The sequence below is a fragment of the Cavia porcellus genome, unplaced genomic scaffold (assembly GCF_034190915.1).
Source record: "Cavia porcellus strain 051 isolate PalLab524CR breed Dunkin Hartley unplaced genomic scaffold, mCavPor4.1 scaffold_19, whole genome shotgun sequence".
Classification (NCBI taxonomy): Eukaryota; Metazoa; Chordata; class Mammalia; order Rodentia; family Caviidae; genus Cavia; species Cavia porcellus.
In genome coordinates this window covers 2174079-2201787 of record NW_026947502.1, presented here as the reverse complement: position 1 = coordinate 2201787, position 27709 = coordinate 2174079, and the positions used below count along the sequence as shown (strand labels likewise).

At 42.9% G+C, this 27709-nt stretch overlaps 1 long non-coding RNA gene across 1 annotated transcript in view; it reads right to left on the bottom strand.

Moving 5' to 3' along the window:
- Positions 1 to 8168: 8168 nt before the first annotated feature.
- Positions 8169 to 27709, bottom strand: part of LOC134471697 (uncharacterized) — a 34456-nt gene continuing 14915 nt past the window's right edge. Inside the window, exons 2-3 of the long non-coding RNA XR_010041283.1 lie at positions 11934 to 11991; positions 8169 to 9169 (exon numbers count right to left, since the gene is read on the bottom strand). This is a non-coding gene — a long non-coding RNA (uncharacterized LOC134471697). The remainder of the gene's footprint in view (positions 9170 to 11933; positions 11992 to 27709) is intronic.

The window sequence follows — 27709 nt, the reverse complement described above, 5'->3', positions numbered from 1 at the left end:
AATGAGATATACTGTGGTACCTATTACTGCAATCCCGGTAACCTGCTACGACATCTGCCTCTCATCTGTCACAGTCCCCAAGATACTGTTCTGTACAAATTTCACTGCATTGTCTCAATTGTCTTTGATCTCTCATGTTCTGTTGTATTTTACTAACTTCAAAATGATAAAAAGTTTCAAATAAAGACAGCAGCCATCACAGTGATCTAAGAATTTCAGGAGACTTTGGAGCTGGCTGTCTTCAGAGTCAGATGCCTAGATGCTACTGTTACCCTGGTAACTGACCTACACAAGAGCTGAACGTGTCCAGGAGTCTATAACCAGTAGCTGTAATGACGGAATGGGCCGACCTGTCCCAGGATTTGGTCACAGTCATGTCAGGTCCTTCTTTTCCTGTCCAGACATCATTTCCCTCTGTCTCATAGGGTGAAAACACCCTTGGAAAACCAAACACCAGCCTAACTTTTGCTGTTCTGTTTTGAGGTTCCCGTGAGGGACGGGTGACAGGAAGCTACAGAGAGCAGCTGTCCTTCAGCAGGGAACTGGTCGTATCCCTCAGGTGTATTGAGCTGCAGAAAACAGAGCGCCCATACAGCGGTGTGTCTGAGTCTCTATACCACCTTCAGGGCACGGAGGTATAAATTCATTGTGCATTTGGGTTCAGAACATAGTCCAGGGTCTGTTCTGACGCATGGGCCCAAGTCCCTGTCTGTTTTCTATTCCATCTATGGGAGCAGCAAGGTCAGTTCCCCCTCGTCATACTCAGCACTGCCAAGGCCAGGTCCCACCGTCTGGCTCTTGGTGACCAGACATACTCACCTGAATCTCCAGTGAGCAGACTTCACCTGCCCTCCCCCACCTTCCTGCTGCTCACTCCTCCCCTTCTCCGTTCCCTTCCATCTCCTGGCCCATTGCGAAGCACGGCCCTCAGCGTCAGCTCCTTCCGCACTGGGTTCTGCCACTCACCGGCTGTTCCCACAGCCTCCTGCCTGTCCCTGTGCATCTCTGTCACACCACAGGCTCAGTTTAAGCCTCCTAAAGAGCCCTGACAGCCAATCCTAGTAGAAAAGGCAGAAGAGGCCAGGAGAAACCCATGCATACATCCTTAGAGTCAAAAGCCTGGCGTGACTTGATGCCAAGGTGTTCGCAAAATTTTTGTTCTCATTGACTTTTTGTTTCTGTCTCCCACAACACTCTTTCCAAATCTTAAGTCTTTTCTGCTTTGTAAAAATTCTAGCAAGTGGGGGGCTGGGTATTTAGCTCAGCGGCATAAGCGCCAGGCTTGCGAGCACACAGTCGTGAGTTCCATCCCTGGTACCGGTAAAAAAAAAAAAAAAATTCTAGCAAGTGTACATTTGTCTTCACCCCTTCACATCTCCCACAGCACGGCTGATCTCACCACACAGACACCCTCAAACTGAGAATGAACCCCAGGGGGGCCAGTGTGGTGGCGGCAGGAACCTGACAGCACGTGAAAAACCTCAGCTACTTTCTGACAGGTCAGATGTGCTTTAGAGGAAGTTTGGGGCAAGGTCTCAGATAAAACAACATGTTCTAAGTTTTGCTGCTTGGCCAGGGACATAACTCAGCTGTACAGCGCTTGCCTGGCAAGTGGAAGTTCCTGAGTTCAATTCCTGGTCTTGCTGCTTCACGTTATAAGGCTTTATATTTGGTTTCCATCGTAATCTTCCTTGCAATACCCACATCTGCAGACACGCCTCGTCCCACTGTCACATCACACACTCGGTTTGTGAAAGCACTACAGCTCCTGCATGGACAGCCACTCTGCAGTGCTCCACATGGTTCTTGCTCAAAAAACAAAACACAAAAGCCATGAGCTGCAGAATAACTGCTGATAGGGGAATGTAATGGGTGAAGGAAACCAAAATATTTCTTTCTAAAACATTGAGGATGGTGCAGCTGAAGAAAATGGAGAAGCAGAAGCTTTCCCTGCCTTCCTGTTGCCTGATGGCAGAGGAAGAGTCAGGCAGACCAAGGTCTTTCTGGGGCCCTCCTTGACCTCCTAAAACCAGAGGCCTCAGCCCCGTGCCCCTGCTGGAGAAGCCACCACGGGATGGCGCCTGCAGCTGGCAGAGGAGGCCAGGAGCAGACTTCAGGCCTCTCCCGTGCTCTTCCCAGCCCACAGGCCAGACCTTCCCGTCCTTAGTCCTGTCACTGTAAGGGGCGCTGCTCTATTAAAGTATAGTAGGCAGGGAGCCGCAGCCCACTGTTCAGAGAGCCGCTTACTTTCCTGAAGGTTCGCTTCTTCTCTGCATGAGGCACACTACACGATGTTACCCCGGACTGTGTCTCCTCCTGATAATCTGCCGTATGTCAGGGGGAATCCCTCCCAACTGAGAACCGATGGATTTCTAGACAAAGATGATTAATGTTTACTACTTCATAGGAAATTGGGAAGTTACGTTCTTAGCTTTCAAAAACCAGAGTAATGGAACAGAATCTGAGTAATAGAAATGTGACAAGGACAACACATCACAAGAAGGACAGACTTCACTGGGACCCAACCGAAAAGCCAGGGCACCTGGGAGGAGCCATGGAGTGAACTAAAACAAGACATATTTCCCACCTCCCCCTCCCTGAACTCTCAGTCCGGAGCTAGGTGTCCAGAGGAGCTGGAGGGCAGAGGGAAGTCGGGGAACCTATTAAAAGGCTCAGGGCTAAACGCAGTCATTCTCTAACCAACAGGTGCTCCAGGGAATCCTTGGGAGGCATGATGGCCACCAGGAAGTCTGCCTGAAAGGGTGAGGAAAGCCCTGCAAGGTCCACAGCGTGGCGTGGGTGGAAGAGGAAAGGCCCACCCTGGGCTGGCCGTCTGCAGTGGGAGTGGTCATGTGCTGCTTAATTCTACATGACCCCCAGGGCTTTCAGCCTCCGACTGCTGGCACAAGCCACGACAGCATCAGAGCCTCTGCGTGTCTTCATGGGCAAAGTACACAGGGTACAGGGCAGATTGCTCCAGGAGCCCAGGTGGCTCAGGCCTGATGCGGGTTTTTGTGTGCAGTCCACTCACAGGGCATGAACTAATCAGAAATTACAGCTGCTCACAGTGAGCGGTCCCTAGTGATGTCACATTGTAGAAGCAGGCCCGATGCCAGGTGGGAGAGTCCTCCCCAGCACCTGCCAAGGAGTCTGCTGAGCTGCCCTCCAGGGCCTGAGTTCCCAGGGACCAGGCCTGAGCCAGGAGCCACCTTCCAGACTCCCGGGCGAGGGCACTCCCTCTGCCCCACAGGCAATTCCCATCCTGTGTGCCTCAACCTTTGGGAGCCAATTAAGAGAACTCAGTTTGGGAGCCAATTAAGAGAAAATTTGACTGCTGCTGGGTGAGTGTTGAAATAGAGCCGCATCCTATGTACCCCTCCCCAGAGACCATTCTCTCCAGAGGAGCCCAAGACTCCTGTCCTGGCCAGGGAGGCATTTCCACACTTCACGGCATCATCTCCCTCACCTTGTCCTGCGGGTCTCCACGCCGAGACCCTTGTGTGCCAGGGGCCTTCATGGAGAGCCTGGTAATGTCGCCACAGACCAAGAAGCCCTTCTGGCCACTTGCAGGGGATGGTGACCTTCTACAGATGGTCCTGTCACCCTGTGTCGTATCATCTCGTGTTGCTTCAGGGAGATGCTGGACTTTCTAGGACTTTCTATTGCAGTGGCAAGCAGAACCACCAAGACAACTCCCTGCATTTGGTGGCGGATTTATTCACATTGACAGACACTGGTCGAGATCCTTCCCAGCGTATCAACCCTGATCTCTGGTGATCCGGGGCTTTCCATATGATGCACAAGCAGGAGGCGCAAAGGCCGGACAGGACAGCCTGGTCGTTCTTCTGCCCAGCTAGCAGGGTGAGCTCATCAGTCACAAGGTCACAGTGCTGGTGACAGGGGTCCCATCAGGCACACCGCATGTTCAGTTAGGCTCGCGTGGTTCCAGAAAGTGATTACAAAGCCAAGGAGCAGTTACAGAGCTGGGCAGTTTCCAAACAACCACTTGTTAAAAACAGCAATGTCTCCTGCACAGCTTCATCTTTCAGTATCTGACGGTGTAGGTGACACTCAGCAACCACTGTGCTCGGAGCCTTGGCTTCCTGGCACACGGATGTTGAGAGCTGGCTTTGTCCATCTGGAGAGCTCTGAGTGCTAACACAGGAGAATGGACACCAACTCTTCCTTGTGAGCCTCAGAATGGGTCGTCTTCTGGTCGCTCTGGACCTCGTGCTTATTGTGTTGTGGGTCAAAAATGATTGGGTTTGGCTTCTTGTAAAAAAAAATAGCTGATTTTGGCCCTGGTACAGGAAAACAAGGTGAATCTAGAGCACCATATAGTACAAGAAAGGAAGAACATGCCCAAAAGAAAAGGAAGGAAGGAAGGAAGGAAGGAGAAAAGGGAGGAGGGAAGGGAGGAAGCCTGGAGCAGTTCCAGCAACAAAATGAGTCATGGAGTACAGTTTGAGCACCCCTAATAAGCATTCCAAAATGTTCCAAAACACCAAAACTTTTGAGGGACAGGATGATGTCACAAAGGGAAAAATTCCACAGCTGAATTTACATGACACTGCAGTCAAAATGCAGCCACCATAAAAATAGCACATCAATTACCTCCCGCCTATGGGTGTAATTTGTACATGGACCAGAAGCTAATTTCAGGTTTAGACTTACATGCTCTCCCCAACGGTACCACAAAACATAAAACATTTCAAAATCTGGAAACACATGTAACACTTCTGATCCCAAGCATTTCAGATAAGAATACTCAGTCAATATGGGATTATGACTCAAAGTATGAAAGTCACATAAGTAAGAATACATGGATTACAAACAAGCAATTGAATAAGCAGACAGGTGAGAGAAGGAGGCACCTTTCCTTACAGACTTCCCAGGAATGCATCAGGCTGCTTCACTCCCATCCCCACCACCAGAATGGAGGCTGACTCCTCTCCTCCCCCGGAGGGTGAGCAGGAATCCGTACTTTCTGACAAAGTGTAGATTATAGAAAGGGAAGGATCCTCTTCGTGGTGGACAACCCTGGTGACTGTCACCCGAACCAGGTGATGGAAGTCAGCACCCCCTGTGACAGGTCCTGCTAAATCATGTATCTCTGCAATGGCACGATGTATGTCACCCGTGTGGGGATTCTTCTGCAAAAACCAAAATGACCGGATGCTCATGAAGTGAAAGAGAGCCCCAAATAGAAGAGAATATTACAAAATACCCGACCATGACCCCCACTCTCATTGCTGAGACAATACACAGCACACACATCTTAGAGGAGGAGAGGTTTCTGTGTGACTATGGGCTTTTCTGCTGTTCATGTTTCTAATATTTTATATGTGTTGGAATTACCATTTGATTTTGCGTGTTGTCTACGCTTCCCCTATTGACCTTTCAACATTTTAATCATAGTTATTTTAAATTTCCTACTTATTGCTTACATATGACATCTGGGTCGTATTTGAGACTGATTTGATGGCTTTGTCTCTTCAGCCTTTTTCTTCCCTTTTTGTGTGTGTGCGGCCTTGTTTCTTACTTGTTTTTAAATCCTGGCATGTTATGCATAACCAGTGTAGGGTTTGGGTTTTGTTGTTTTCTGTTTCATTCATTTCAAATCTTATTTTTTTTATCATTGCATCATTTCTAATTAGGTTGAGTTCAATTTTCTATTCCTTCCCTAACTTTTTATGCTGGCAGTTTGGTCCAAAAGTTTGCAGCACACTTATCTTCCTAATTCTAATACTTACAACTTTAAGGTTTCCTGTACACAGTTTGACTTCATCTTCCAGATTTTAATATATTGTTTCCATAATTGTGTTGGTAATTGCCCTTGTGAGCGCTTCTTTGAGCTTCTGGTAAGTTAGAGGTATGCGATTAATTTCCAGATACTATTAGGAGATTCTCCAGATACCATTTCTTTTGACTTCTGCTTCCGCATCCATTTTCCCACTCCTTTACGTGCCTGGCCATTCTTACTAGATGACACACGATGGGAGTTTTACCTTGTGGGGTGCCAAAAGTTTGTGTGTTCTCACAGCTACCCTGATCCTGGCTCTCAGAGGCACTGATGTTGATTTGAACAGCTTGCTCACCCAGGGCTCGGTTTTAAAGTAAGGTTGGCGTTCCTGGAGCAGTGCTGGGCCCAGGCTAACACGCCCCCACCCCCCACCCCCAGGTAAGCCGCCTCTGTGTAGTTACCCGGCGCTGTGTGAATCTTGCTGTTTTCCAACACGTTGTCCTGGCACTAGGTCGGCCCCAGACAGTCCCCTCTCCCCATGCAGGTGGTCTGTCCTGAGCGCAAGGCTGCACCTTCATCTGCTCAGCTGAGCGCCTGAGCAGGGCTCTCCCCAGACCCCCCAGGCGCTCTGTCTGGGCAGCTCGGTCCTCTCCACCACTTTGTTCTGTGAACTGCGAACTCCTTGGGGCCCCTCGTAGCCAGCTGTCTTCTCTCCCAGGGGAGCCCTGTTCTCTTTCCCTCTCTTCAACCATTCTTCCCCTCCCCACTTACAAATGATTTATTCCCATTTTTCTTCCCACTCTCATTCTCACCTGTGTTTTCTTGCTTCCTTTCCCATCCTGTGTCCCTCTTTCCATCTGAACATGTTCTTCCTCCTTCCCAATGTTTATTCTTAGAATCGGAAAAAATTGCCAGCTTTTCCTCAGACAGTGGACTGACATCTAGTATATATAAAGAACTCAAAAAAATGTGGACCTCCCAAAATAAAGACTCAGTGAAAAAAATGCTGATGGAAATGAATAGCTACCGCTCAAAAGAAGCCGAAATGGCCAATAGTCATGTGGAAAATTGTCCCCATCACTTGCCATTAGAGAGATGCAAATTAAAACGACACTGAGGCTCTTATTCCTGAGAGAAGGGCTACACCAGGAAATCAGGGGGAAGAAAAGCTGGCGAGGCCACGGGGAGAAGGATCCCTTCCCACTCTTGGCAGAGATGTGCACCAGTGTGGGCGGTACGGTCATCAGCACGGAGGTTCCTCCAAAGAACTGAACTAGAAATTCCATTTGACACAGCCATTCCCTTTTCGTACCTTCTCAAGTTAAAGTAACCACACCACAGTGATCCACGCACCCCCATGTGTATAGCGCACGATTTATAATAGCTAAATCCTGGAAACAGTCTCTATGCCCATAACTGAGGAATGCATAAAGAAAATGTGAGCGGGGGCTTAGCTCAGCAGCACCAGCGCCTGCCTGGCAAGCGTGAGGTCATGAGTTCGATCCCTGGTACAAAACAAAAAAGAGGGGGCTGGGCATTTAGCTCAATGTGGAATTCTGTTCGGCCAAGAAGTATAAATCTGAGGCATCTGTAGGGAAATGGGTACACCTCAAGACCATAATTTTAAGTGAAATAAATCAGACACACAGCTTAAATGTCACAGAGTTTCTCCTAAATGACAAATCCAAAGTATAAATATAGAGCAAAACAGAAGCCAGATAATAGGGAGCAGGGGAGCTTTTTCAAATGGGAATGGGAGCGAAAGATGGGGAGTGGGGGAAGGAAGGGAAAAGGTGTATTTAAAAAAGAGACAGGCGAAGGTAAATGGAAATAGAGCTTTCACAAATGGGAAGAGGAGCAAGACCTGGAGGGAGCAGAGAGGACGGCGAGGAAAAGAGACAGAAAAAAGTCAGATGTGTACCCGTCCGACCTCCCGACATAAATGCAATCATTATGTCCTCCAAACATGTACTCATGAAAAGTTTTAAATTGTCTTGAGGTGTTTCTCTGAACACTGGCACACTGGGGACCAAGCCTAGAATACCTTTGGAGGACACTCCACACTCAAACTACAGCAGGAAACAAACCACAGGAAACAGCCGTTCCCCCGCCAGCTACAGGATAGATATGCTCACGGTGCACCACAGAGGCGCACTAATACAATACAACCTTAGAGGTGTGTGTTGCTGCTTACAACAGCTGTGGCTAGGGAGGCGGACTAAGGGTTAGTGACAAGTTACTTGTCCATCTGGGTGAGGTACAGACGTGTTCTCCATATAATCACAGCTAGATTGGACTTTATGTGCTAAGTGGCTTGATGCATATTTTACATTTTAAATAATATGAGAACTGTGATTCCAGTTTAAACACACACAGATTATTGTTTGCAGACACAGTAACCTTTACGAGTGGAGGTGATCCACACTTCTGTTGAACTTTTTCTTTATTACACGTTTCTTCATCCTCATATGGTGTAAATTTCCATAGTGAATGCCTTCTTCTTAAAAGAAAAAAAGATTTTCCACCTTTGAAATGCATTTTAAAATATCAAATGTTTCAACATTTAAAAAAGAAATCGGCAAAATATCTACATAGACAATTAAAATAAAAAATAACCAAATGGTTAACAAACATGACATATTTAATTTCACAAGTAACCAAATTTACATATAAAAACAAGATAACATTTTCTTCTCTCACACTTAATTTCACAAGCACTCACAGTTAGATGTAAAAACAGGATAGCCATCTTCATGGCTTGTGTCTAGACATCGCCCCAGAGCCTCGTGGTCACAGGTGAGCTTTTCAGAGGTGGCTGGAGCTGGCACGTGTGATGCTGGGATCAAGGGTGTGTGATCACCGAACCAGTCCACTGATTGGTCTGGCACAGGTCTGAGTGTGGTAATGAGAAGACCCGCTCTGGATGTCAGTGCCACCCCTCTAAGGGCAGGGAGCCTGGACAGAGAACATAAGGGACAGAAAGACAGCTGCCCTGGCCACCTGTCACCTGTTGCTTGCTGCTTGCTGCCTTCTGCCTGCCATGAGTCGCCTCGCCGCTGAGACGCCCTCAGCCAGGCCTCTCTTGCCTTGGAGCCTGCCAGCTGTGACCTGCAACTGCTGTAACTGTGAGCTACAGTTAATCTTTCTTTCTTTAACTCTGGGTGTCATGTATTTTGTTTCAGCAACAAGAAAAGTAACTGTGACACTCTCTGCCTCATTAAATGAATAAAAACATTGTTTTAAAAAATCCAGAGTTTGCAGGGATGTTAGGTCCATACTGTCCACAGCTGCTTGAGTTGTGAGATGTTTCAGGAAGGCAGCTGCGCACTGTACTCAGCTGTCTTAAGGGTCTCACCAGTCTTCATCCAGCAGAGCAGTTTCAAGGAGTTTAAGAAAATAAACTTCAAAGATACAACCACGAGGACACTAAAGGTGCAAAAGAGAAAAATACCCAAAAATTATTAGCACCAGCGGATTAGGTAAGTGTTTTTAAAGAAATAACTTTAGTCAAATATCTTAAAATTTAAAATGCAATGAGTACATCAAACTTGTTAGAAATGGAGAATATTGGCCAGGGATTTAGCTCAGTGGTATAAACACGTTTGGCAAGCACAAGGTCCTGAGTTCAATACCCTCCTCCCAAAAAGAAATGGAGAATATTTACTGGCAAATTAAAATATTTAAGGTATATCCTTTAGTGGGAGGAAAAACCGGGTTGCAAAGGAGATCTACAATATTCCATTTTATTAAAACAAAATCAAACAAGAGCAGAGCCAGGCAAGGTGATGCATGCCTGTAATTCCAGCACCCTGGAAGGCTCAGCAGGAGGAGCACAAATCCCAGCCCAGCCAGGGCAATTTAATGGCTTAGCTGAGACCGTGTCCTACAGATATAAAAAGGGGTGGGGAGGTAGGTCAGTGTGAAGGCCTATAGGGCTTCTCCATGGAGCGCATGCCGTTCCTTCAGGATTAGATAACAGCAAGGAGCAGTTATTCTATTAAAGCTACTGTCTAGCGTCACTGTGGAACATGAATTCATTGAAGCACTGGGCTTTGAACTCAGAACCTCAGATTCCAAATCCAGATTCATTGTGGACAACTGTCCAGAAGTCCAAGCCTCTTCTCCATCTCAACCGCTGGGAACAGGGCTACCTTTCTTTCCTGGTGTCCAAAGCAGTTCTCCGGAATTGAAGACAGTGATCACTGAGGAATGCTGGGTCTTAGTAGCCCTCCCCTCATTGGCTGATCCGTGAGTGTTGAAATAGAGCCGCATCCTATGTACCCCTCCCCAGAGACCATTCTCTCCAGAGGAGCCCCAGACTCCTGTCCTGGCCAGGGAGGCATTTCCACGCTTCACGGCATCACCCCCCTCACCTTGTCCTGCGGGTCTCCACGCCAAGACCCTTGTGTGCCAGGGGCCTTCATGGAGAGCCTGGAAATGTCGACACAGACCAAGAAGCCCTTCCAGCCTTTCGCTGGTGATTCAGACCCTGAAAAAGTTACTTTCCTCCCAGGTGTCTTTTTCCCCAAGTCTCAGAGCTGGAGCTCAGCTCCTAGCACTTTGTCGCCTTGATGTCCCTGGGCTCTCAGGGGTGACTGCTCTGGGAACTGATCTGGTGCCACACAAATGTTGAGAGCTGGCTTTGTCTACCTGCTCAACTCAGTCCTCACCAAGCTGACTGTCACAGCAGCTGTGCAGAGTGTGTCTCGGGCCCGCTGCATCTCTCCAGCCCTGTCAGCTGTTATTGGCGCTGACCTCACGCTTCCTGCGGCTGTGCAGAAAATCCTACTTTGGCTCCTTAATGAAACAGGTAACCACACACCTGAGACAGGGAAAACATACATGAAGAGTGCGAGAAAATAAGAATTGGGCCAACCAGGGCCAGGGATTTAGCTCAGCGGCATAAATGCCTGCCTGGCAAGCTTGAGGCCATGAGTGCGATCCTCGGTACCTGTCATGGTTTATGTCAGTGGCCCCCAGGTCTCATGCCATAGCATTGTGCATTTATGGTTGGTTCACTGTCTAGCATTTGGATTGATGGTGTCAGTGCTGCACCCGCCTAGGGGTGGAGTCAGCATACAATGTAATGGCTGGAAGAAGGTGTGTCTCTCTCTCTTGTCCTTTCTGCTTTGCTGTTTGCAGCTGTCATGAAGTGTGGCCCCGCCCTGCCACCCTGCCTAGAGCCAACTGAGTGTGGGCTGAAACCTCAAAAAACTGTGAGAAATAAATCTCTTTTTCCCAACTTTGGGCATCAGGTATTTTGTCTCAGTGATGAGTAAAAAGTAACTAAGACAGTACCAAAAACATAAATAAGTAAAAGAATGTGTCAAACAAACAAACAAAGAAAAAAGAAAAGCCTTTGAAAGAGGCATAGTAGACAATCTCTGGGACTCCCAATGGTCAAAGTTGGAAGAATTCAATCAATAAATGTGTATACAAACACAGGCTGAGCATCCCTGTCAGAAAACCTGAAATGCCTCAGAATGGGACACATTTCAAGTGCCAGATGTCCCAAGTAGAAAATTCCACACATGTCCACACGTGAGGGGTTGCAGTCAAAATACAGGTATCCCCAAAATATCCCATGGTATCCCCTTAACCTATGTGTCTAAGGGGTGTATAAACATCGACTAACATCAGGCTTAGACTTTGGTTCCATCTCCAAGCTGACTCATTATGTATAGAAAATGTTCCAAAATCTAAAAAAACACTTCTGGTTCCAAGGATTTTGGATACTAGAAACTCAATCTATGCTGAATTACAACTCAAAATATAAAATAAGCATAAATAAGTCTATGACATTGGACACAGATAATTGAATAAGCAAATAACTGAGAGGACAAATCTTCCTCACAGAGGAACTTGGAGTAATAAATGTATCTAGATGCTTCTCCCAACCATCCCGCACCCAGCAGACAAGAAGCTGCACTCTCTGCACTCCCCTTACAGTGAGCGGAACTTAGAGCACTGCTGCCAGAGGAAAGGTTCCAAGAGAGAACAATGATCTTTGCAGTGAAACAATCTGATACACATCCCCGTAACCAAGCCATGAAAGCTGACATCACAAGTAAAAAGTGAAGCTGAACATTCGTCCCTCCTATGCACTGAGGACACAAACAGGAAACCACAGCTCAGTGTTACTTAGCAATATTTACACAAGTAAATCATTAGCATTAATATCGGGGCTTACCTGAGGAGATGGATGATCAGTGCAGCAACTCTTTGATAGAATGTAAGTGATTCAACACCTGGAAATGGGTCAAAATTATTTATCATAGTAACCTCTCACAGGGATGAACTGTTTATCTGCTTGGATGCTGATAATCATGATTCCACAAACATTCCTAACTGCAGCACACAAAGAATTCAGAATTTACTGTTACTGGTTTAAGACATTGACGGACGCATACTCCATCTCTCAACACCAGCGTTTTACTGAATGTGGAAACAAAAAGGCTTTAGAACAAAACTCAGTAAGAAGGTGGGTATACCAAATGTTCCCTGTGGCGTCTGTACTGTGCTAATGTGTAAGTCAGTGCAATTGCACAAGTAAGAGTCAGAAGTATCTTAATATGGAGATGATACAGTGGGAAACTGGAGATTCTTTGAGAATTGTAATAAATTTTAAAAATGTAATAATTCAGTCAGTCATAAGATGTTTACTTAAGAGTGTAATCGGTAGCTAAGAGACTTGTGCAAAATAGGGAGCACATGAGGATAAACAACAGTGATAGAAAAAACGTGCAGGAAGTATTAGGCACATGCAGGTACACTTCAACGTGTAATACAGTCTTTGTTCTTGCATAGATTCCTTCAGGATTACAGAGCTTTTAGTTTGATCTGTTTTACTCTAACTGGTGAGTGGTAAATACTGAAAATATCAAGATAGTTTTATCTGGAGCTCTAAGGCTCTGCACTAAAGTTGCATAGAAGGAGATAATGATTCTTACTTAGATATCAGTACACGTTATAAAATTCCTCTAATACAACCAGTGAATACTGCAAACATCCAGTAGATTCTAATGGAAAACCAGAAATAGGTCCAGATGCAAAATGGAACAGCAGCATTTCTAGAGGGTGGTCCTTCATTCAGAGAGAACCAGGAAATCAGAAAAGTAAGCATAGCTAACTACTCTGAAACTCAGGCTCTAGCTAGACATCATGACAGCCTGGGTGTACTGGCTGGAGGGAAGGATTGCAGAGCTGTGTGTGTGTGTGTGTGTGTGTGTGTGTGTGTGTGTTTCCTTTTTTTAGTAAGGGGGATTGAACTCACAACTGCCTGCTTACAAGACAGGCGCTTATGCTGCTGAGCTAAATCCACAGCCCCAAGTCACAGAGCTTTTTAACAGGCTAGGATACATGAACCACCTGCCTTCCTCAGTCCTCAGCCCCTGTGCCTGTGGCAACAGCAGCCCACATTCTGGAGGGGCTGACGGAGGTCCCAGTGAATCACTGTCTTCCCAATGTCCTTGAATATGTTGGAAGCTCTGGGGGATCCCGGATGTAATGACATGGAAATCTATGCTGGTTTTGGTCATCTCAGCTGTGGTGGCTTTTGCCACTGATGCTTATCAGAAGATTTTAAAGGAAAGAACTTCTTTTATTTTTACTATGGAGCCAGATAATTATGACTATATTTCTTAAACTGCTCGCTAACTGGAGAGAAAATAAAATACATATGTCAAAGTTCATACGTAGCAAGGAAAGCACCTTCTGCAAAGTAGTTTATGATCATCAAAAAAAGGGCACTTTTGTAGAACACCAAGTGGACAGCGCTCTGAATGCAGTGTTACCTCCACATTATTTAAATCGGTCCTGTCTCCATGTACTGAGACGTACAGAGCTGGCTAGTTACTTCATCCTTCCTTCAATTGGGTCTAAGCAATGCAAAGACAGCTAGCTAAGGTACTGATATATCATCTTTAAGGCCAACTGAGAATTGCCTTTGTCTCTGCATTGTGTTCCAGGTTAAACAGTTGAATGCAGCGGGGTAGCAGAGCCAGAAAGCTCCAGGGATGTCAGCTGGGTACGATCCTCAGAATAAGAGGCTATGGCTTCCCAGGGTACAAAGTTTACATGGCAGAAACTGAAGCAACAGCCTCTTCGCCTCATTCACACTGTCTCTCTACCAAGTTATCAGCCTGGCCTTTCTGCATATCTCCCTCCCTGCATACAGCACACGTGCCTGGTCTCCACCTGGTGGATCAGCTCACTTTGCTTTGTAATTCCCGCTGGCCTCACTGTCACTCATCCTTGAACCACTCCCTTCTTCACCAGATAGTAACTTCAGGGAGAGGCTTTGGCTTAGTGTCTTTACTCTTACCGTGGTTTAGATAGCTGGTGGTAGATTGGAATTGACTCGCAAGGATTCAAAAAACATTTCAGTGATACTACAGATACACTTTTCTGCATTGTGAGAGGGAATACAAGAGAAATTACAATATTTGGATCACAGTTTATAATATTGGGAGTATAATATTCCATATTCTGATCACAGTACACTTCCATTCCAACTCTCCCACAAAAAAACCTAAAAATCAGAAATAGTAATAATTCCAGAAATTAGGAAATATTTGATTTCTAATTGTAGCATAATCAGGAGACAAAGTTTTCAACAACAACAACAAAAGCACAAAGTAGATTTCAAAGAGGAAAGTACAGCCCTTTCTCGGGGCTGGGACATCTATCTTCCATCATCAATACTGAAGAAAACCACTCGTTTCAATTGCTGGTCAGAGACATTATGCCAACCGCCTAAAAATGCCCAAGAACTGAAGAAAAAGATGGAGGAAGAAAGGAGGAAGATAATCATAAACAAAATAGGGGAATCAACCGTCATAAGTTATAGAAAGAAACCACCTACAATTTGAGGCGCGTAAAGTGTAATAATTTGCAGATAAAAATTCATTAATACAATAGCAACCAAGTTCTCAGCTGCAGAGAAAGAATCAGCAAAAGTAAAGATGAGATTATTGAAATTATCTAGTCTGAGGAGCAGAGAGAAAAAAGAGAAAGAATGTACCCGTGACACCAACACATGCATCAGAGGAATTTCAGAAGAGATAAAAGATGGGAAAAACAAAATATTTAAGAACTACTTAAGCCAGGCCTGGTGGCACAACCTGTAACCCCAGCACTCGGGAGGCTGAAGCAGGAGGGTTGATGGAAGTTTGACACCAGCCTGGGCTACAAAGCGAGCTCAAGGCCAGCTGAACTGCATACCGAGACCCTGTCTAAAAAAGAAACAAAAAGAAAAGGAAATAACTAAAGCCACTTCAAATCTGATGAAGATAAAAAATACGTCCTCTTTGGAAGCTTGATGTTATCAGCACGATAAGTGCTGAGATTCAGACTGAGACAGAGTTCAAACATCAACAGAGACAGACAGAATTCTGACAGCAGCAAGAGAAGGGGCTCACTCCTTACAAAGATGCTCAGCGCCGCGGGCTGCTGATTTCTCCTCAGAGCCTGTGACGGCCAGCACAAACGGGTGAGGGCCTGAAAGGCTGAAGGAAAAAACTATTAACCAAGAATTCCAGACTGGGAACGAGCACTCCTCAGGAATGGGGGAAATGAAGATCTTTTAAGGTAACTGAAGCTGACGACGTTCATTGCCAGTCGAGCTGCCCCACTGTATCTGATGAAGGCAACTGTTCTGGCCAAGAGGGAACTGTGATGTGATAATAAAGACCCATGTCGGCAGCTACACAGAGATTACTTCACGCGGTGCAGCTGCTCTTCCCTCTCCAGGTGAGGTAAAAGGCTCACGCATAAAATAGTAATTATGGAGCCAAATCAATGGGCACAGGATGTAAAATTATATACTTTAAAGTAAAAGGAAACACCTGGAATATACAGGGGAGGGACCGTAGTCTGTAGGAGAGGAGAGCATGGCAGAAAGTTCACATTGGTGTTATCCTGTGGGTCTACAGTGTCCCCCAAGTCTTGCATCTTACAGGGACATTTGAGAGGTGATTGATCAAGGGCACCGTGCGCATCGCTGGATTCATTCAGTAATGAGTTTGTAGCTGAGAGCGGGGCCTCCCTGGTGTGGGGACTGGGACCTGGCAGGTTTTATTACGGGCTCTCCTTCCTGCTGTCCCCTTCCCGGCTGGCATCAGGGAGCAGCTATCCTACACCTCTTCCCGCTGCCCTGATGTTTCTGCCCTGGAGCCAGCTGGCCACAGACCCAGAGCTCAGAAACCGTGAGCCGGCCGAGCCCCTCTTCCTTCCACTAGGCTGCCGGTGTGGGAACTGTGTCCCGGGGTGGACAGTGACCCCTACTGTGGCTTTATTCAGATCACAGTGTCCGCTCTGTACAATGTTCGTTATCATTTTCAGAGAACCACTAAGCAAGCAACTTAAAAATATTCAGAGAGAGAGAAGAATCTCAAAGTAGCACATTGAAAAATAAATACCAAAAAATGACAATAATAGAATTGGGGAAGAAAAATATAGAAGGCAGACAGAAAAGTAACAGCTTGACGGCAGAAGTAAATGCTTCTTTATAATCACATAACGCAAATGGATTAAACTCTCCTATTACCTAGCAGAAATTGGCATATTAGATAAAAAGCTGACCTTCCCATTACATGTTTCCCAATATATGAAGAAGTCTTAAAAACACAAGAAAACTCTCTTTCTGTACCAGTCTTGTGCCTAGGAAAGTAACTTTAAAAACTGGTTAAAATATCTAGAGAGACTATGTTAATGATTATAATTAAAAGATGGAAACAGATATGCCATTTAGTTTCTAAAGATTATAGAAAGCTGTATGGATATATTAACTTTACAAAGCAAGATATTTCAAGACAGAAAGTATTTCCCAAACTATGAAGACATATTTCTAAGAGATAGAGGGTCAGTTCATAAGGAAGACCTTGCAATCCTAAGCGTATGGGTACCTCAAAATAAAACTTGAAGCGAAGGAAATTAAAACTGGCAATAGTGAAAACAGATGTAATCTCTTTTCAGTGACAGCCAGACTAAGGGCAGGTAGAGAGGGGATCAACAATATTACTAATGACAGTGACACACACACAGTTCCACCCAGATCTCAAAAGAAGGCAGAAAAGACCCACAAAGGTTAAGATGCATCTATTGGAATTATGAAACCCAGAGAGCAGACAGAAATAAAGGAGGATGCTGTGGGATACCGTCAAACATACGGACACACTCACTCCACCATTTGAGGAGGAGGCCAAATGCTGTAATTCTTAGTGCAGCTTCAAGTGCACACTGCAAGTTCAGCAAACAGGTTATCATCTCTGGGCTAAGCAAAATTGAATTAATAAGTAATATCAATAAGCAATCTACACAGTCACTCCAAATATGAGAAATTACATGTTTTTAGATTATCAGTGAGTCCCATGAAAAATTATAATCAAAATGGATCAATGTTTTTAATCAATGGACAATGAATTAAATCATGTTGAAGTGTTTGGACCACTAAGTGAGAACTTACTTTTGTAAGTGCTCCTAGTAAAAAATAAGAGAAAAGATTAAATCAATAATCTGTGATTCTAACTAGGAAAGGTAGGGGCTACGAGAAAAGAAAACTAAAATTATTCAAAGAAATTGAATAAAGTAGGAAACAAAATGAGAATCAGAAGCTGGGTTTAGCGGCACAGACCTATACTCCGAGCACTCTGGGAGGCTGAATCAGGAGGATTACAAATTTGAAGCTGGCCGGGGCAGATAGGGACTGAAGGGGATCCTGTTCAAATCAGAAGTGCTGGGGGTGCCTCTCAGGGTGTGAAGGCCCTGAGTACAAAACACAGTAGTGAAAAAATTAAGTAGAAATCAGTTAAAATAAGAGAGAGAATATATTGAAAAGCTCAAAGTAAATTCTGTTGCAGATTATTTCTTAGCATTAGGAATAAAAAACAGTAAAAAGTGACAAAATATCCCTTGTCAGGAATGATATATTAAAATGCATTGTAAGGAATGATTGGGCAATATGACAATAGATCCCAGAATCTTTCAAAGGAAAATTAAGAAGCCTTATTATCCATCTTCTTGCCACAAATTTATCAATTTGAATGAAAAGGAAAATTCCCAGAAAAAATATTTCTTACCCAAATGTACTCAATAAATTATTGAAATGAAAGTTTTAATATTGACCTGTTATTTTAAGTCATTGAAACAAAAATCAAAAACAAAACTCTAAAAGTATACTCCACAATGATTTTATTGGTAAATTCTTTCAATCACTTAAGAAATAATATGGATACTCAGCATGACCAATGTTTCAAAAGTGCCTTGATTTGGTGTAATTGTCTTATGCTTTTATATATACTTTGCTCTGTTAGTCTGGCTATCAACCTGTGCTTCTGACAATTAACTTGATTGATAAGGGCCTAAAGTAAATCTGGCAAAAAATCAATATGGGTATGCATAAAATGTTTGAGGAAATAGAGGAGCATATGAACACTTACCACTACTAATTGGGCCAGTCCAGGCTGATACTCAAACCAGACAAGTCATGTACAAAGAGGGAAACACAGAGCAATCACTCAGTCAGTGGGAAAGTAGACCAAAGCCTAACAAGAGGCTCACCATGCTCACAGGTGACGTCACTCCCCGTGCAGGAGATCTCCAGCAATATACAAACCAAACCCAGCCAAACCAAGCAAACACACCTACAACTTGATTTACGACAGTCACAGGACATAGGCTCAATGTTAAAAATCAGTCAGGTTTCTGTATACTTCTCATCAAGTTTTAAAATCCAAACTTTTAAGGGCACCTTTTAAATAGTATCAAAATCTTGACAAGTTATGAAATCTAACTGTGAAGTTTTATTTGAAAGAAAAAAGTAAGAACTAACTAAATAAGGAGATGCACAGTGTCAACAGTTCAGAGTCTTTATTGGTAGCAAATCATTTACCCTCTAAGTAATGAATATACTTATGAGAGGAATTTACATTAGAAATTGATAAACATGGTTTAAATTGATGTGAAAAGCCAAATTAATGAAAAGAGCAAAGTGATTTAGAGAGAGAAAAAAACAGAATTATTCATACTACCTGACTGCAGGAATTACCTCCACATTGTAAAGGTCAGACAGGATGCTTAGCCCTGAGGACCAACGGTATTTAACAGAGTTCAGAGACAGACTCGATCAGACTGATTGGATGTGACACACAGTTGCCAAGCACTCTGTGGGAGAAAGATGATCTTGCCATTAAATTCTCCTGATAAATAGCCCTATTTATAACCATAAACTGAATGTAACAGAAATCACTTACAAAATGGATTATAATTGCAAGAGGAAACCTAAAATTACTCTGGGGGAAAACATAGAAGCAGGTTTTTCTACTCAGGGCAGACAAAGATTTTGTATATATAGCAATATGATCTATCAAAATTTTAATTTCCAAATTAGAGTTCAATAAAATTAAATATATTTCCTCTCTAATGTGCTACTAAGAAAATGAAAGACCCATAAAACAAGGAGGAATCACTGTCAAATACTGTACATACTAAGTAATAAGTAGACTATATGAAGCATCCTTCAAATTTGAAAATTAAAAGACTTTAAAACTTAGAAAAAGATTTGAACAGATACTCTATCAAAATAGATGTACATATAGAAAAAAGGCCAACTTAATCTTCAGAAATGCAACCTAAACTGAAAAAGAAATAATCTATCAGATAGAATGACTTCTTAAAACCAGAAAATACCTTGGTATACACAAAAACACAAATTCTACTGCACTGCTCATGAGAATGCAAAATGGCTTCACTACTCTGAAACACACTTAAGTGCTTTCTAAACCCACTGCCTTCATCAGCTCAGGCTGCCATAACACTAGCCCACAGGGTGGGTGGATTAAAGAGAAGGAATTCATTTTTTCACATTTTGGAGGCTACAAGGCCAAGCCCGAGATCCTGGTCCATTCTGTGTATGCTGAGAGTTCTCTTTCTGGCTCAAGATGGCCAACTATCTGCTAGGTCTTCACATGTGCTTTCTTTTGTGACTGAGAGACTGAGACAGAGATAGACTTCTTATAAGGACACAAATTCTACAGAATCAGTACCCAAACTTATGACTTCCTGTATCACTTCTGGGGCAGCCGTAGGTCACGGTTTATGTCAGTGTCCCCCAAGCCTCATGCAAATATGCATTTGTGATTGGTTCATTGTCTAGCACTTGGTTGGTGATGTAAGTGCTACACCCACCTAGAGGTGGAGCCAGGATATAATGTACGGGAAGGATGAAGGTGTGTGTGTCTCTCTCTCTTGCCAGTTTCTGCTTTGCTGTTTGCAGCAGCCATGAATGGCTGCTCCACCATGCCACGCCATCTTGGAGCCAACTGAGTATGGACTGAAACCTCCAAGAACTGTAAGAAATAAACCTTTGCTTCCCTAAATTGGGGCATCAGGTATTTTGACTCAACAATGAGGAAAAAAACAACTAAGACAGACTTTGGTACCAGGAGTGGGGCCATTGCTGTGACTAAACCTGATCACATGGTTCAAAGACCTTTGAAAATGGCTTGTGGGAAGAGTAAGGAAGGCTCAGAGATGTCACCTGATTATGTAGAGCTGGAATAGCTTAGGCTGTTTTGTATGGGAGATTCTGGTCAGAGCTCAGGAGACCAGAAGGCTGATAGAAAGCCTGCTGGTAAGACCAGGCTCAAGAGGTTTCTGCTGGAAAGAAGGACTGCATTGGTTGTTGGACTCCAGTTGATGTATGTTATGGCTTGACAGAAAGTTTTCTGCATTTTGCCTGTGTCCAGAGACTTTACCTGAGACTAAAATTAAGGGCAGTGGACTGATGAATCTGGGAGAAGAAATGTCAAGGCAGCAGAATGTTGAGGTTGTGGCATGGCTATTCTTGGGGGATTTTCTTCAGGTTTATGTTGCAAATCAAGAGCAAAGAGCCCAGTAGGATAATTTAAAATGTTGTGAGTTTGGCCAGAAGGAAAACTCCAGTAAAACTGTGGACTGTAAAGACAGAGCTGAGACTTTGACTGCTGAGAAGGAACAGAGAAACAAAAAAGATGGCCAGGGGGCATCCCGGGAAGTAGCAGGTCTCCATCCTCTGCAGCCTCTAACTGTAAAAGTGAAAGACTTTGCTCAGCAGAGAAACCTGCAGAGCATCATGCTCCAGAGTAGTGACAGAGGCCATATGAGGTTTCAGAATGGCAGCAACACAGAGGAGCTTTCCCTCACATTCAGGTTCACAGAACCCAGCCATCCAGGCACTGGACCCCTACAGCCAAGAGAGAGAAAACGCCTGGCTGCTGCTCCAGCTGGCAGCAGACCTTGGCGGCATCCACATGGTGCTGATTTTAGATGCCAGGAAAATGCACAAATTCTGAGGGTAAGATGGCTTCCACCCCAATTGCAAAAAGGCTAGGAAGCCAAGCAGTGTGCCCCTGAGAAGGCAATATGTAAAGATGTAAGGGTGAAGCCACAGGTGCAATGAAGACCCCAGAAGTTTGGAAAAGTCAGGAGCATTGATCATCCAAGGAAAGCTGCAAAAAGCAAGCAGAGGGAGCTTAAGAGAGAAGCTGCTTGACTTGAAATCCCTAGAAGTGCCATGGGGGTGGAATTATAGAAGGCTTTTGGACCTCCCAACCAAATTGCTTCAAATACTGAGCATGGAACTCCAGGACTTAATGTTTGCCCTGCTGGATGTTGGACTTGCTTTGTTTCCAATGCTTTGCATTCCTCTGTTTGTTACTTTTGGAATGGTAATGTTTATCTTGTGACTTTTGTATTTTGGAAATGTTTAACCTTGTTTCATTTATACAGGAGGTTACAGTTAAGAGTTTGCCATAGATCTGGAAAAGACTTGGGACTTGGACTTTTCAGCAATGCTGAAACTGTTAGGATTTTAGCAACTCTTGGAGCTGATCTAAATGTCTTTTGTATAAAGGATGTGCATGAGTCTTTGAGAGCCAGGGGTGAAATGTCATGGTGTCTTAGTTACTTTTCACTAGTTGCTGAGACAAAACACCTGAAGCCCAAGTTGGGAAAGGAAATGTTTATTTCTTACAGTTTTTGAAGGTTTCAGTCCACACTTAGTTGCCTCCAAGGCAGGCGGGCATGGCTGGCCTGCAGTACATGGCTGCAAACAGCAAACAGGAACCAGCAAAAAGCAAGACACACGTTCTTCCTGCCATTACATCACATCCTGGCTCCACCCCTAGGTGGGTGTAGCACTAAAACCATCAATCCAAGCACTAGACAATGCAAATGCACAATGCAAACTCATGAGGCCTGGGGGACACAGGCATAAACCATGACACATGGTTTATGTCAGTGGCCCCCAAGCCTCACACAATCATGCATTTGTGATTGGTTCATTGTCTAGTACTTGGGTTGGTGATGTGAGTGCTACACCCACCTAGGGGTGGAGCCATGATATGATGTAAGGGCAGGATAAAGGTGTGAGTGTCTCTCTCTTACAAGTTTCTGCCTTGCTGTTTGCAGCAGCCATGAATGGCTGTCCCACCATGCCACGCTGCCTTGAAGCCAACTGAGGATGGACTGAAACCTACAAGATCTGTAAGAAATAAACCTTTCCTTACCTAAATTTGGGCATCAGGTATTTTGACTCAGCAACGAGAAAATAGTAACTAAAACACCCTCAACTATAAACTCAAATATGAATATAAAAAAGTAACTAAGATATCCTCAAATATACCTATGGACAGTGGCTTCAATATACAAAATGTGGAGGGACACAGATATTCTACCCATGAATGACACTTTATGGTCACTAATTTCATTCTTCCATATTCAATAAAATATCAAGCTGTGCTCACCAGAGACTGTATACAACTATCACAGCATCTTTGTTCATATCCTTCACACTAGAAATGGCCTCAATGTTCATGAATTGAACAAGGGATTAACAGCTTCTGGTCCCTCAAAACACTTAAATACTATTTGGCAATGGGAAGGGAGCTGCTGCTGATTCACGTGTATCATGAGTGTGAGGCTGAAGTGTGGATATGTGTGAACCACAATGAGCACTGGGAAATCCTTCACAGGTAATTGAAATATTGCTATCGTGTTTGTGATGGCTTTTATACTACTGGATGCATCTCTCGTAATTCATAGAACGTCACCATGAAATGGTTGGCTTTTACTGTGTATTGCACAGAGACAGGTTTTTTTTAATTTTAAAGAGAATAAAAGAAAATAAAACAGACCAAAACAAATCAGGTCAGAACAATGTAAGCAACACAGCACTTCACAACAAGACAACAGGACATCGATAGTGGCTACCATATTATCTTTTCTGTAAGAAATAAACCTTTCCTCCCCTAAATTGGGGCATCAGGTATTTTGTTTCTTTGAAATAGTTGACCATACCTTCACACACAATAATAGCAAACATAACAAAATAGTATAAAACCATTCAAAACCATGGAAGCATTACAGGACTTCAAAACCAGATAACAGGCAATGAACAATGGCTACAATAATATCTCATTTTCCTCAAAAGAATTGTCCATACCATCACACACACATATCAAATAAAACAGAACAGGATAGAACCAATCAAAACAGAAGAACAAAAGCATGGTAGGACTTCAAAGCAAGATGATAGGAAATCAGCAATGGCTACTATATTGTCTCATTTTTTTCAAAATGTCTGTTCATAGCATCACACATAATAAAATCAAACAAAACAGAACAAAACCAGTCAAACAAATGACTGAAAGCATTATAAGATTTCAAAACAATAGGCAACCATGATAACCATAATATATCCCATTATATTCAAAATAGCTGCCCCTACCATCAGACAGAGTAAAATGTAACAAAACAAGACAGAACAAGGACAAACCTAACAAAATTGTGAAAACAATGCAAGAGTTCAAGACAAGACAATAAGAAATTGAGATAGTTACCACCTTTAGCTCCCAAGTGTTTCCTCCCCTGTCACTCTTACAATAACTGTATTTTTACTCCACTCTAGCTTGGGCCACTGAGCTGAGCCTGCAAGCCTTAGCCCCCTCCTACCGCTGCAGGACAAATACAGCAGCCACCTTGGCTCCACCTTAGCTCAGGCCACTGATCTGCACCTGCACCTCTCAGCACCTCCCACCACCAACAGCCAGAGGGGGACTGCTAGGCTCCACCCTAGCTCGGGCCGCTGAGCTGTGCCTGGGACCCAGCACTCTCCTTCTGTGTGCTGAACCAAAGGACCACTGCACCCACCCTGGCATGACCTGCTGCCCTCGGCTACCCTCCCCATCTTTTAGAGCAAGCACTGCTATGAATGTTTGGCTCCCAGTCTCCCTCCCAGAATCTTGAACTGCATTGGACTGGCAGTGCTGGTTTGGCAAGAGACTTGGTGGTCCCTCACCCATACAGAGGGCCTAGTAGGTTGTGGTCACTATGTTCCCAACAATCAGGCAGACATCAACCACACAGTAGGACCCTAGGAGATACACTGCTGACAGTTGTGACAATTGGGATTAAATAACAAGGTATTGGCCCAGAAGCTGAAAATTAGAAAACGAAAAACCAAAATGCAATCTCAAACATCTAGTCCATCAGGTTCAAGAACAGGAACCGAGAAATAGAGGACTTCAAAAGTCATACACCAGAAATCTCTAAAAAGATAGCAAATGAAGTAAAGAAACAAATCCATGAGGCCACAGAGGAAATCAAATTAGAAGTAATGTCTTATGTAAAGACAGATATAAAAATCTTAGTAAAGCATTTTCTCAACATAGCTAGGGAAGAAACAGATTTTAAAAATACAGGAGCATGGGAAATTGATTGAAACTTTGAATGAACAATGTAGAAAACAAGCAGACTCCATGAAACAAATTCAAAGAGACATCCAAGAAACCAAAAATTCTCCTGAAACCATTTAAATGAAGTTGAGGATAGAGTTTTGGATCTTGAGGACAGGATTGCAGATAGTGACCATGAAAGGATAGAGCTTATAAAAACAACATAGCAGCATGGAATGACAATCCAGTGGCTTCAAGCTGATGCCAAGAGAAACAATGTGAGAATGATAGGCATCAGTGAGGTTGCAGGAGACAACACAAAGGACATAACTAAGCTATTCACAGAACTAAGAGCAGAAAATTTCCCAAATATGGGGGGAAATCTGACATACAAATAAGTGAGGTATGTAGAAGGCCAAACAGCCATAACCAACATAAATCTACATCCAGACATGTAATAATTAAGATCCCCAATATGCTGCATAAAAACAGAATACTGAAAGCTGTTAGAGAAAAGACACAACTCACCTATCAAGGAAAGCCCATTTGAATCACAGCAGACTTCTCAGCACAAACCTTCAGTTTAAGATGAGCATGGAGTGAAGTATTTCAAGCCCTAAAAGGAAACAACTTTCAACCCAGACTGATGTACCCAGCAAATTGTCCTTCAAATTTAATGGAGAAACAGGATATTCCATGACAAAGAACAAGTGAAGAAATTCATATCTACCAAACCACACCTAGCAAGAATACTGAAAGACATGCAAGAAAGAGATAAAAATGACCACAATCTCCAGAACAACAACAGAAAGAAACCACCAGGTTGGACAAGAAATTAAATCAGGGAGGAATACAGGAAACCAACAACAGGAACACAGTATGGCAAAGTCAAGCAGCACATGTCAGTGATATCCATAAATGTAAATGAGCTCAATTCACCTGTCAAAAGAAACAGGTTGACAGAATGGATCAAGAAACAGGACCCCACAATATGCTGTCTACAAGAAACACATTTGACTCAAAAAGAAACTCATAGACTGAGTCAAAGGATGGAAAACAGTAGTAACAGGAACCCAAAGAAAAGCAGGGGTAGCTATTCTGTTTTCAGACAAAGTGAACTTTAAACCTAAAATGACTAAAACATATAAAGAAGGCCACTACATATGTGTAAGTGGAAAACTACAAGAGGAAGAACAATTATAAATATATATGCACCAAATACAGGAGAACCCAACTATATAAGACAAGCACTAATGTACATGAAAAACCAAATACACAAGAACACAATTGTAATAGGAGACCTTAACACACCACTGTCCAAAGAGATAGATCAACTAGACAAAAAATCAACAAAGAAATAATAGTACTGAATCATACCTGTGAAAGAATGGACTTAGTGGATGTTTACAGAATGTTACACCCAACCACATCAGAATAGACATTCTTCTCAACTGCACATGGTACATTCTCCAAAATGGACCATATATTAACTCACAAAACATTCTTAAGTAAATGCAAATGGAGTGAAATTATCCCATGCATAATATCTGACCATAGTGCACTAAAATTGGAAATCAATGGCAGAAAAAGCTGCAAAACCTGCATAAATACATGGAAATTAAATAACAACCTTCTAAACAACCAGTAGATTGCAGATGAAATCAAATAAGAAATAAAACAATACCTAAATACAATGAAAATGCAGACACAACATACTGTAACCTATGGGATGCAATGAAAGCAATCCTAAGAGGGAAATATATAGCAATAAACAGTCACATCAAGAAAATGGAATGAGCATGAATAAATAACCTAACGTTGCATCTCAAGCTTCTAGAAAAGAAAGAGCAAATCAAACCCAAAGCTCATAGAAGAGAGGAAATTGTAAAGATCAGAGCAGAAATTAATGCAATAAAAACAAAAATACAAAGAATTAACTAATCAAAGAGCTGGTTTTTTGAGAGAATAAACAAAATTGATAAACCTCTAGCCAAACTTATCAAGAAAAACTTGAATCCATTCAATAAGGACTGAAAACAAAGAAATTACTACAGATCTTGTGGAAATTCAAAAAATCATGAACACCTACTTTGAAAATCTCTACTCACATAGGGTAGAAAGCACAGAGGAAATGTACAGATTTTGAGAAACATATGAACTACCAAAGCTCAATCAAAAAGATATAACAATTTTGAACAACCCAATTATCAGCCACTGAAATAAAAAGCATGATTTAAAACTTACTAACAGAGAAAAGCCCAGGTCCTGATGGATTCACAGCTTAATTCTATAAGAAATTTAGAGAAGATTTAATGCCAATACTCCTTAAACTTTTCAATGAAATTGAAAGAGAAGCACTCCTCCCTAAATCATTCTTGGAAGCAAATATTACTCTGATACTAAAACCAGAGAAAGACCCAACCAAAAAGAACTATAGACCAATCTCATTAATGAACACTGATGCAAAGGTTCTCAATAAAATATTGGCAAATAGAATGCAGCAAATCATCAAGAAGATTATATACCACGACCAAGTGGGATTTATTCCAGGAATGCAGGGATGGTTTAATATATGCAAATCAATAAATGTAATACTCCACATCAACAGAGCCAAAAATAAAAATCACATGATCACCTCAATAGACAAAGAAAAAGCTTTTGATAAAGTCCAACACCTGTTCATGATAAAAACCCTACAGAAACTCAGAATAGATGGTGTATACATCAATCTCATAAAGGCCATTTATGACAAACCAACAGCCAACATAATACTAAATGGACAAATACTGAAAGCCTTCACTCTAAAATCAGGAACAATACAAGGATGTCCACTATCAACACTCCTATTCAGTATAGTTATAGCAATATTAGCCAAAGCAATCAGACAAGAGGGAGAGATAAAAGGAATAAAAGTAGGAAAAGAAGAAGTTAAATTTTCTTTATATGCAGATGACATGATACTCTACATTGAAGACCCCAAAAACTCTATCAAAAGACTACTACAAGTAATACATTCAGCAGCATAGCTGGATACAAAGTTAACACTCAAAAATCAATAGCATTCCTGTACACAAACCACTCCATGAGAGAGAAATTATGGAAATATCACCTTTCACAATAGCATCTAAAAAAATCAGATATTAAGAATCAACCCAACCAAGAATGTAAAAGATCTATATGCTAAAAATTGTACTACTCTTTAAAAGGAGATTAAAGAGAATATTAGCAAGTGGAAGGATATTCCTTGCTCTTGGTT